Source organism: Rhinatrema bivittatum, chromosome 7 (genome assembly GCF_901001135.1).
Source record: "Rhinatrema bivittatum chromosome 7, aRhiBiv1.1, whole genome shotgun sequence".
NCBI classification, from domain to species: domain Eukaryota; kingdom Metazoa; phylum Chordata; class Amphibia; order Gymnophiona; family Rhinatrematidae; genus Rhinatrema; species Rhinatrema bivittatum.
In genome coordinates, this window is record NC_042621.1 from 174208274 (window position 1) to 174220402 (window position 12129).

Below are 12129 nucleotides of genomic sequence, written 5' to 3' on the forward strand. Positions count from 1 at the left end.
CATCCCACAAGTTTTTTTAAATTTCAATATCATCACAGAAAAATTTCACAGCATGTGTTGCATGTCCTGCATGGTCTCAAGTTGATTCGCACGGTCTGCAAGAATGGTATCACAACAAAGACAAAGCAATAAGTCCCTTTCAGAAGGCCTTAAATGGTAACTATGAAGAATGATCAGGAGACAACCTCTTCCCACCAAAACTTGGATGCTCTTTTCCAGCTTTTCCACAGTTAGTTTGTAGCTCTTTAAGGTCTGTTACGTCGGCTGGCCACAGGTTCCGTGGCCGGCCTTTCTCATCTCCCACAGCTTCCCCCACGACATGGAGAGAGTGCCCTTGGTGCTATCCTCCTCTCCGCAGCGCGGTGGAGACGCTGCCGCCGTTCCCCTTTGGGGCCTGCATCGCGGCTGATTCACTGCCACTGAATTCCTCCTTCTTTTGGGTTTCCCTGGCACATGTGCGCGTCCCTTCACTTGATTTAAAGGGCCCACAGCTCTCGGGTTGCCAGTCCACGCAGAAGATGTCACTCGCCTAGACCTATTTAAGGCAAGCTCTGACAGTCAGAGCTTGCCTTTGCAACAGGTTCCCTCACTTCCTATTGCCTCCAGTCTATTCTACACGTTCCCGAGTTCTTCACCCTTGGACTGCTTTCCGAACCTCGACCATTACTTTGACTGACTATGCCTGCCTTCTCCATGCCCTGACTACTGCTTCGTTTGACTTCGCCTGCCTTCTCCTCGCTCTGACCATTGCCTTGAACGACTACGCTACAGACTGTTCTGAGACCAGATTTCTACATCGCTTGCCGCGAATTCCACTTGCGCTGGCTCTGATCCTAGCCTGTCTGTGCCGCCTCCTTCCGCCTATCCTCTGGACATGGACTTACAAGGCTTCGGCCTTTCTTTGCTTGAGCACCTCCAGTTACTCTTTGTTCCTTGGTGCCTGAGTTTCCAGTACCGAATCCAGTCCAGGATAGGACTTCGCCATCTACCGGCTGCTGTCTCTGGGCTGAATCACCTCTCATCTTCGGCTAATCTCGAGGCCCACCTAAGTCCTGTTGGCCCCAGCACCCAAAGTTTCAACCCAAGGAGAACGAGGGCTGGTATAGGTGAAACTCCAGTGGCCTCTAGCTTCAGCCCACTCCACCTGCCGATGGTGGGGACCCATAGGTCACTACCTATGGGTTGCGTCAACCCCACCTCAGCCTAAGGGTCCACCTCTGACGTAACAAGGTCTAGATTTACTAAGCTGCGATAAGATGATACCACAAATTAAATAACGTGTAATGTGAATTAAATGCTATTTAACACATGATAGACTTGAAGATTTCTTCCCCCCTATGGAAATAAGCTGCATTGCAAGCATGTGCATGCATAATATTTCCTAATGCATGCAAAGAAGCTAATACATAGGCAATCCTATGGTAATAAAATTACTTGACTGACTTAGGGAAAAGTCAGCCTCTTTATTTTAGCATATTTGAGGGAGGTATAAATATTTTCCTGAGGACAGGGGCAAGATAAGGTCGATGCCATATGAAAAATAACATCGACAGGCCTGGAGTTAGGGGCCACGCTGGGTCCCCACTGACAATCAATGACTTTGTATATGGGTATGGGGGGGGGGGATTTCTGGGTGGGGTCCACCTGTCACCCCAAACCACCAGGATCATTTTTTGGGGTTGGGAGATGGAGAAAACCTAGACCACAGGGATATTAATTTATTTGGAGGGGTGATATTTGGAGGAGAAGGGACTAGGATATTTAGCTAAAGCTAATTCTTTTCTTGAATAAGGGGGAGGAGTGGGGAAAGGGTGTGGGCTTTCACTGCACAATTTCCTATACTTTTTTCTTTTGGGGACTAGGTCTAACTTGGAAGATTGTGGGGAGGGACAGGTGGGGGTCTCCAAAGAATCCCAATTTAATATCCTAATAGCAATGTTGAGGGTGTCCCAAGACTGCTGATGACAGGTACTATAAAGTGAATTTTAAAAGCCCAATGGACACCGAAATAAGGGGATGCAAAAATATGTTGGGGGTGGCACATACTGAGCGGATTTTAAAAGCCACCCAAATACGCTCGTACTTGCTGCTGCACGCATAAATGAAAAGTTCAAAAAAGGGGCAGGGAATGGGCACGGTCTGGGCATTCCTGGATTTAAACTTGAAATTAGCACATAAAAACTTACCACACTGGCGCGCCGGGGTCCCCTGTCACGTAACTTTACTTTGGCTATGGATGACATGTAGCTTATAAAACAAAAAAATATAGGCAGATCAGCAGGGTTTTAAGGGTTGGGTCTAACGGGATATTAAACTAGAGGGGTTTGGAAATCCCATTCCTTAACTGGGAAAACTGGCAATGGAGTCAGTGTGCATGTCTTTTAAAATCCCCCCACTTATGTGGCAGAAGCAGCATTAGTACGCACAGGCGCATGCCCACTTAAAATTGCAAACAGGATACTTTAGAACATGTGCACAATTATGCGCGTGTGTTATAAAATGGCCGCATCCCTGGGTGCGGGCCATGTGTATCTGCACGCCTCTATGAAAGTTATCATCCCATTTTCCAAATATGCTTTTTTGCTGCCAGGAATTTTCTTATGGATTCTCTCCCATACAGCACAATGTAGCTTTTCAGGACCATCTCTAGTATGGCATCTTTTTCTTTGTGAATGAAGTACATCATCTGTATGTGTGGCTGTGTTCCTGCAACAGTCATAGCTAGTACAACCTCTGTCTCTCTCTCTTCCCATGTAATGTGATTTTCCTTTTGGGCAGATTGTATTAGTTAATAAAAGAAGCATAAAGGGTTAATTTAGTCCCATATGAGACAGAAAATACAGTTATAATAATTTATAGTTATCAGAGTGCAGCTCTGTGCTTGAGTTCGCTGTAAATTTTTCTATGCTCAGGTAGGCCCCATTTCTGTGTGAAAGTAACACCTAGGTTAGAACTGACAAAATGGTAAAGATAAAGTATGCTTTAAGATGGTGAATGAGGATGTGAGAGAGAGAGAAAATGTACTTAGACTCCATTGCTATAAAACAAAGCAGCACGTAGCTTGCTTTGAAAGTAAAAGATAATGGATATACAGTACTGCTTCTATGCATGTGCAATGCTGTAAGCATCAAGAAGAACTTCTAGGTGTCACGTAGACCCCCTTCACAGTTTTTCATAGCCCACAGCTTCCCCTGTTACAGCTCACTCTATCCCTCCCTTCCTCCTAACTTCAAGGTCATACACACACTTAGAACTATAGAAAACAAAATAGAAACAAAACTTAATTAAAAGTATAAGTAGACCACTTACTTAAAGCTAACTAGCAGATAAGGAGTTAAATCTCGACCTTGACAAACAGCTCTTCTTTTAGAACTGAAAACATTTGGCAACTGCCCAGATTAGTTTTTGGTAAAACTTGTTTAGTATGTAAATTGCACACAGGATTTCACAGACCCTATGGATACCAGCGCATGGGGTATTCACATTCTTTTACAGTAGTTTTGATTACTGTAAAAAGTATTATCTTTTATTTTACATGACATTGACATTAGTGATACATATGCTGATTTTTGGTTATTATTGTGGGGGTGTCCTACAGAATGTGTTAGGTTTAGAGAATATGTTAGATAATGGTTCCATATATGAGAGAGAAAGTCTCATATATTCAAGAAATTCACATCAGTCATGAAATATGTACTAGTTTTTCTTATCAGTAGTTGGCAATACTTCAGGAGAGTTAGAAAACAAAGAAAACTCTTCAGAGCATGCGCAGGCCAAAGACATAATATACGGACACATGATGGGATGGGTAAACTTCTGCTGAGATCTGAACCGAGAAGTTAGCAGGAAGCCTCTCCATGGAGAACTGGAGTCTCCAGTGTTGTGTTCCAGTCTTCACAGGAAATAACTCGCTTTGATGATCCTGACTGAGGAGTTTGGGAAGACACTTTTTTTCAGGATGGTAAAGCTCATTGCTAGGCCATATACATATATAATTATTTCCTATTAATTGGGAAAAGTTCACTTATTTTGCTCATGTGCTGATACATATCTGTTTTGTTTGTCATTGTCCCCAGACATTATCATGTGTCTGGTTTCTGTATATATTATACAGCAAAATATAGCTGTTCCTATTTTCATGTTAGCCATGGCCAGGTGTTGATATTTTCTTAGTGTGTTTATGTGGTCCAGACTGCAAGCAAATACCTCACTCCTTCCACTCACTACACAGTTATACAGTAGGAGGCTTTAGGGACTTGTTTCCTCCTTTACATCGCCTTCCCTTATCCCATCTCTTTCTATACAGCATTCCCCCACCTAGTGTCTAAATCAGCCTGATCCAAACAATGTGGTGTTCCTCCTACACCCCTGTGGTCTGACTGCTCTGCCACACCCCTGCCCTGCTAGTATCTGCTTTCTTCTCTGCCTCTACCTGAACTGGGGTAGACCTCCTTCCTGGTATCTCTACTCTTCTGATATTAGCACCCCTCTCACTCGCCACCCTGCTAGATCTGCTCACACTTTAACCTCTAATGTGCTTTCCATACATTTACATGCATAGTCATTCTCTTCCATGGTCCATTCTCTCCTCAGTCACATCCTCTCACTTGACACAGAAGACTAGTGTACAAAAATATTCACTTATTCTGTAGTTTTTGGTAGTCTGCTGGTTGGTTCCCTGCCAGGAACACTCTTCTGATATGGCCTGCAAACTCTGGCCTCTTGCACAGCTGTTCACTGCACTCCATCATGGATAGATGCTGCTAGCCTCATACGTGGCAGGATGCCACCAGGCCATCTTGATGCACCTCTCCTTAGGCATGTGTATGCCCAGTGCTCCCCCATTTAAATAGGCCAGTGTTGGGAAAGCCCTGAAGGCTTTCCCAACACTGCAAGATAATGACATCACTCTTCCAGGCCTATAAAAGGCTGCGGCTAGCTTTCTCTCATTGCCTCAGCAACAAGTCCACCTATTCTTCAGTAGAGTGTGTTGCTACCAGCATCTTTGTCTTTAGTTCTTCGGTTCTAGCATCCTTGTCTTCTGTTCTTCAGTTCCAGCGTCCTTGTTTTCAGCTTTTCAGCTTCTTCCTTGTTGCCCTCCTTCTCTTCTCCTCACCTCCCTGCCTGCCTATCTGTCCCTCCACTCCTCTCGAACGGATTTCCTGGTTCTGAACTCTGCCTGATCCTAGACACACCTGACTGCTGCCTGCCTCTAACCACTGTCCGATCATTGATGGGCCTGACTGCTTTCTGCGTCTGACCACTGCCTGATTACAGATATGCCTGACCACTGCCTGCCTTTAACCTATGCCTGGACCTTGGACGCACCTGACTTCTACCTATGATCCAAACAATCTTAGGACTTCCTGTTCTGGGATCAGCAGACTCTAAGTCCTGCTGGCCCTGGCACCCAAAGGCTCAACCCATGAAGAATGAGGGCTGGTATAGGCAAAGTTCCTGCTCAGTCTCTGCCTCATCTGGGTCTCCATGCTGACGGTGGGAACCTGCAGTGCTCCTCTCTGCAGGCAGCAGCAATCCTGCCTCGACCCAAGGTTTCACAAATGCAACAGGCTGCTGAGGCCATGGATCCAGCAGACTTGACATCCTTGCAGGTCATCCCGGGTATAGCCCACAAACTGCATGATCAGCAAAGAACTCTGGAATTACTGGCCACCTCCTTGGACCGGCTATTCACTCACGGTCACTTTGACTACCTCTGTGGTGTCCCCTCCACCTGCACTGGTACCATTACCTCCTGTAGCCTCCAGCTGCCCTATACCACAGTTGCCAGCTTCATCCCAAGCAATTTTGGGGATTTTTGAATAGGTGCCATATGTACTTTCAACTACAAGCACCACTAGTTCCCGACAACCAGACAAAGACTACATACATTCTTTCTCTGTTTAATGGAACAGCCCTATCTTGGGCCTCTCCCTACTGGAAATGAGGGGATCTCTTCTTCCTCAATTTGCAACAGTTCACCATGCAATTCAGAATCATCTTTGAGGAACATGGTCGTGCAGCAGCCATGGTTTCCAACTTACTTCACCTCCACTAAGGCACCAGAACACTGGCAGAGTATGCAATAGAATTCCGGATGCTAGCAACAGAGTTCAACTGGTGAGAAGACAGCCTAGTCATAATCTTCCTTGAAGGCATCTCTTCTAAAATCAAAGACACACTCGCTGCCTGGTATCTTCTTGTTCACTAGAAGAGCTCATCATCCTGACAGGTAAAATTGATCACCATACTTCAAAGGGCTTGAGAGACCCATCCAGCATGAAGGAGTGTCATATTTTTGCCTTGGTTTCAGTATCCGCTCTTACCACCAGCTAAGTACTTCTTCAATCTCTCCTCCTCCCAAAGAGCCAATGCAATTGGGACATTACCTCTTGGCCCCAGAGGAAAGGTTCCATCATAGACAGCATGCCTCTGCCTATACTGTGCAGCTCAGGGTCACCTATTGGCCCACTGTCCACAGAAGTTGGGAAACCCCAATGCCTAGGATACTGCAGGGAGATGCCCCTAGGCCTTTCCAGCTCCACAATTACTACTTCCTGTGACCCTGGAGTTGGGTTCCACACATTTCTCCATGCAGGCTTTTGTGGAATCTTACTGTGGCAGAGCTTTTATCTTGAAGGAACTCATCGATCAACTCCTGATACCCATGGTCAGGATGACCTCTCAATTGGTAATCTCCTCCATTTACAGAGACTCTCTCCCAGGCCAAGTTATGCTGACCATGGCACCTGAGACCTTACGTACCAGTTTCTGCATCTGGAAAACCTCACTCTGCATGTAATGTCCTGGATCATCCACCCCATTATCCTGGGGTTACCATGGCTCCAGTAGCATCAATCACACTTTGATTGGGCTACCTTAAAACTTGCACGATGGGCCATGGCTGCACAGATTCCTGCCTAGAACCTGCAGAACCTCCTCATCCTATGACTGTGGCTACCTTACTTCCTGATCTTCCTCCACAGTACGCGGACTACAAGGTCATCTTCTCAAAGAAAAAAGCTGAAATCTTGCTGCCTCATCACACACACAATTACGGCATTGAACTCATCCCAGGAGCCAAGCCATCATGAGGATGGGTTTATCCTTTGTCTCTTCCAGACACCTAGGCCATGTCTGACAATATTCGGGAAAATCTGGATTTATCCGTCCTTCTTCTTCCCCAGCAAGGGCAGGATTCTTCTTTGTCACAAAGAAAACTTCCCCTTCAGGCTGTGCATAGACTACCATGGCCTGAATGCCATCACAAAGAAAGATCATTATCCATTACCCCTAATAACTGAACTCTTCAATTGCCTACAAGGCACCAAGATATTCACAAAGCTGGACCTCAGGAGTGCATATAAAGTATTTGTATTAAGGCTGGAGACAAGTGGAAAATCTCATTTAACACTTGTGACAGATATTTTGAATACTTAGTAATGCCCTTTGGGCTTTTCAGTGCCCCGGCAATTTTCCAGAAAATGATCAACAAGATTTTCTGTGACTTGTGTGGTCATATACCTAAACGACATATTCATCTTTTCCCAAACTCTGAGCTCCCATCACCAAAACATCCACATTGTCTAGCAACATCTGTGAGAAAACAAATTGGAAAAATGACTCTGAACAAGAAGAGTTTCCTTTCTTGGTTTACATAATTTCATGAGACAGATTCCACGAGACAGATTCCAGATTGACCCTGGTTCTGAGCTCTACAAAGATTTTTGGGATTTGCTAATTATTATTGTCAGTTTATCCCAAATTATTCCTTTGTGGAAGCCCCCCTTACTGCCCTTACCCGCAAGGGTACCAACACCAAACACTGGTCACCTGAGGCTTTAGAGGCATTTGAGAAGCTAAAGAACACCTTCACAGATGAGCCTTGCCTGCTCCACCAAGATCCTATATGACCTTTTGTCTTAGAAGTCGATGCATCTACCCTTGACGTAGGGGTTATCAACATTCTCCAGTAGGCATACTTCATTCATATTCCTTCTTTCCAAAAAAACATCTAACCATGCTGAGCATAATTACAGCATCGGAGATTGAGAGCCCTTGGCTGTCAAACTAGCTCTTGAGGAATTGTGCCATCTACTCGAAGGAGCTCATCACCATATTACAATATACACAGACCACAAGAACATCAAACATCTACATCAAGCTCAGCATCTTAATGCAAGACAGGTCCGTTGGTCTTTAGTCTTCGCTCATTTCAATTTCAAATTGTGGTATTGCCCAGCACTCAAAAATCAATGGACAGATGCCCTCTCTCGCTCTTGACTCTTCCACTATGGCAACCGTCTCCTCTAGGGAAAATGGTTGTACACTCCAGACTACATGAGAAAGTATTGAAATGGGCCCATGACTCCCATGTTGAAGTTCACCCTGGGTGGGGGTGAACTCTTGAATTGCTTCAAAGACTTTACTGGTTGACTCAAATGAAGCAAGATGCCATGGCTTACGATGATTCTTCAGGGAAGACTATAGTGATAGGAGTATACTACCGTCTACCTGGTCAAGATGGTGAGACTGATAGTGAAATGCTAAGTGAAATTAGGGAAGCTAACCAAATTGGTAGTGCGGTAATAATGGGATATTTCAATTACCCCAATACCAATACCCCAAGGGAATGGTGAATAAAATGAAAAATGTCATAATGCCTCTGTATCGCTCCATGGTGAGACCCCACTTTGAATACTGTGTACAATTCTGGTCGCCGCATTTCAAAAAAGATATAATTGCGATGGAGAAGGTACAGAGAAGGGCGACCAAAATGATAAGGGGAATGGAACAGCTCCCCTATGATGAAAGACTAAAGAGGTTAGCACTTTTCAGCTTGGAGAAGAGACAGCTGAGGGGGGATATGATAGAGGTGTTTAAAATCATGAGATGTCTAGAACGGGTAGATGTGAATCAGGTATTTACTCTTTCAGATAATAGAAAGACTAGGGGGCACTCCATGAAGTTAGCGTGTGGCACATTTAAAACTATTCGGAGAAAGTTCTTCTTCACTCAATGCACAATTAAACTCTGGAATTTGAACCCACAGGGACTTTTAGCCAGCTTGGGGGGGGGCCTCCTGACCCCCAAAAGACTTGCCAAAAGTCCAGCGGGGGTCCGGGAGCGACCTTCACGCCGGCCGTCCGATGCCAATACTCAAAATGGCGCCGATCGCCATCATAGTGAGGGCAAAGGCGATCGGCGCCATTTTGAGACTCAAAATCGCCGGCCGATGCCAATACTCAAAATGGCGCCGATCGGCGTGAAGGAGGTCGCTCCCGGACCCCCGCTGGACTTTTGGCAAGTCTTGTGGGGATCAGGAGGCCCCCCCAAGCTGGCCAAAAGTACCTGTGGGTCCAATGGGGGTCCCGGAGCGACCTGCTGTCCGATGCCAGGACTCAAAATGGTGCCGATAGCCTTTGCCCATACTATGTCACAGGAGCTACCGGTGCCATTGGTCAGCCCCTGTCACATGGTAGGAGCACAAGATGGCGCCGGTGACCATGTGACAGGGGCTGACCAATGGCACCGGGAGCCCCTGTGACACAGGCTATTGGCGCCGTGATGAAACCGGCAAACGAGTGCAGCGATGGCTTCTGGACTCCCCGCTGGACCACCAGGGAGTTTTGGTAAGTCTTGGGGGGGTCAGGAGGGTGGGGGGGTTTAAATTTTTATTTAGGAGGCCGAATAAAACAGATATCTGTTAAATACGTGGGGGGTCACGATGCGTTTTGCCTCCCCACGTATTTAACAGATAGGACAAAATAAGTTGCGGATTACAAATACGTGGAAAATGGATGCACATCCCTAGGAATTGCATGAACTATGGGAACAGACCATTCGGTTGCATGAGAAAGCTGCCTCACAAGCAAAGAAAATAGCAGATTCCCAGAGAAGACCAGTCTCTCACTTCAAACTGGGTGAAAAGGTATGGCTGAGAACCTGGCACTTGCATTTGTGACTTCCCTACATGCGCCTGGCCCTATGCTTCTTTGGACCATGCCTGTGCTCCGACAATTGGGTCTAGTCACATATCAGCTAAAATTACCATACGTGCTAAAGATTCATAACATATTCCATGGGTCCTTGCTTAAACCCACAAGAAATCACCATCAATAGATAAGATATTTACGAAGTCCAAGAAATCCTGGATTCCCACCGGAGAGGGAAAAGGTTGAATAACTATTCTCATGGAAATACTATGGGCAGAAGAAAACTCTTGGAACCATCAGCCAGCATGCTAGTTACCAACCTCTTGAAGAGCTTCCATCAACAGTACCCCATTAAGCTCAGGGCCTCAGGGAAGGGGCCTGGGCTTCATGGGGTAGTGTTGCATTTGGCGGTCTGCAGGCTGGCCCCGTGAACCGCCACACTCACCTCCCTGCACAAACCACCTCACGTCTCTTCCAATGTGGTCTGCAGACACTGCACTCTGTTGCAGCTGGGTGCTGCTAGCTTCACATGCGTCAGGACACTGCTAGACCATCTTGATGCACCTGTCCTTAGGCGTACGCATGCCCCGTGCTCCCCCATTTAAAGGGCCAGCAGCGGGAAAGCCCAACGGTACCAGATAATGACATCACTCATTATCTTATTATTATTATTATGGGTAACTACCCCAAATGCCTCAAATCTGCCATCATCAAACCTATTCTAAAAAAGAACAACCTTGATCCGGAAATCCTTACCAACTACCGCCCAATATCAAACCTTTCATTCATTGCCAAAACCATTGAAAAAATTGTACGTACTCAACTGGATGACTATCTCGAATCAAACAAAATCCTACCCCCATCCCAATATGGATTTAGGAAAAATCTTAACACTGAATCTCTCCTCATTTCACTAAATGACATCATCTTAAGAGGCTTTGACAAAAGAGAAAAATTCCTCCTCATACTCCTCGACCTCTCAGCCGCCTTCGACACAGTAAACCACAAGATACTGTTAGAACGACTTTCACAAATTGGATTAACAGGCACCACACTACAATGGTTCTCCTCTTATCTCTCTAACCGAACCTACCAGGTAATAATCAACAACAACCCATCAAAAATGATCAACCTCAACACTGGCGTCCCCCAAGGATCTGCACTATCGGCCACCCTTTTCAACATATACCTTCTCCCCCTCTGCCAACTTCTCCAAAAAAACAAAATAACACATTTCCTATATGCTGATGACATACAACTTTTGATCCCCATAAAAAAATCAATTGAAGACACCTACAGAAAAACATCAGATCTACTAATCTCTATCAAACATCTCCTAAACTCCCTAAAACTATCAATTTTGACAAAACCGAAATTATATTGATGGACAAAAAACAGAGCCCAGCTCCACCACCCCTGATAATTCCTGACAAACACATGACAACTATAATCCCTACATCCCACTCCAGGAACCTCGGAATCATCATCGACAAAGACTTGTCGTTTAAGAACCACATATCAAACAAAACCAAAGGAGGTTACCACAGGCTCCTAACCCTAAGACATTTAAAACCATTTCTCAACACTGATGATTTCAGAACTGTACTTCAAATACTTATCTTCTCCACCTTCGACTATTGTAACTCCCTTCTAATAAGTATACCGTTCTCATCCCTCAAACCACTACAAATACTTCAAAACTCTGCTGCTAGAGTCCTAACTGGAACAAAAAGAAATGACCATATTACGCCCATCTTGTCATCTCTTCACTGGCTCCCTATCACTGCACGAATCGCTTACAAATCCATGACTATCATCCATAAAGTCCTTAACAATGATCATCAAGGACTTAAAACCCTTAACATAACTCTTCAAAACTCCTCAAGAAACCTACGATCCAGCAATTCAAACCTCTTATCAATCCCCACTGTCAAAGATGCTCATCTAACAACAACAACAAGAGAGAGAGCCTTCTCCATCGCCTCCCCTAATCTTTGGAACACTCTACCTGAAGACCTAAGATCTCAACACAATATAAAAACCTTCAAAAAAGACCTAAAAACTTTACTGTTTCGTAAATTCTTCATGGATCCACAATCATCTACACAGATCAACTCTCAAATGAACTCATAACCTTAATTCTCAACCTAACTAACCTCCTTCCACATTCAACCTTATATCTGCAGAGACTTAC

General features: G+C 45.1%; 1 protein-coding gene across 1 annotated transcript in view; it reads right to left on the reverse strand.

Annotated features, from left to right (window-relative positions):
* LRMDA (leucine rich melanocyte differentiation associated) overlaps window positions 1-12129 on the reverse strand; it is a 2937053-nt gene that overhangs the window by 996771 nt on the left and 1928153 nt on the right. The gene's annotated exons all lie outside the window — the stretch shown is intronic.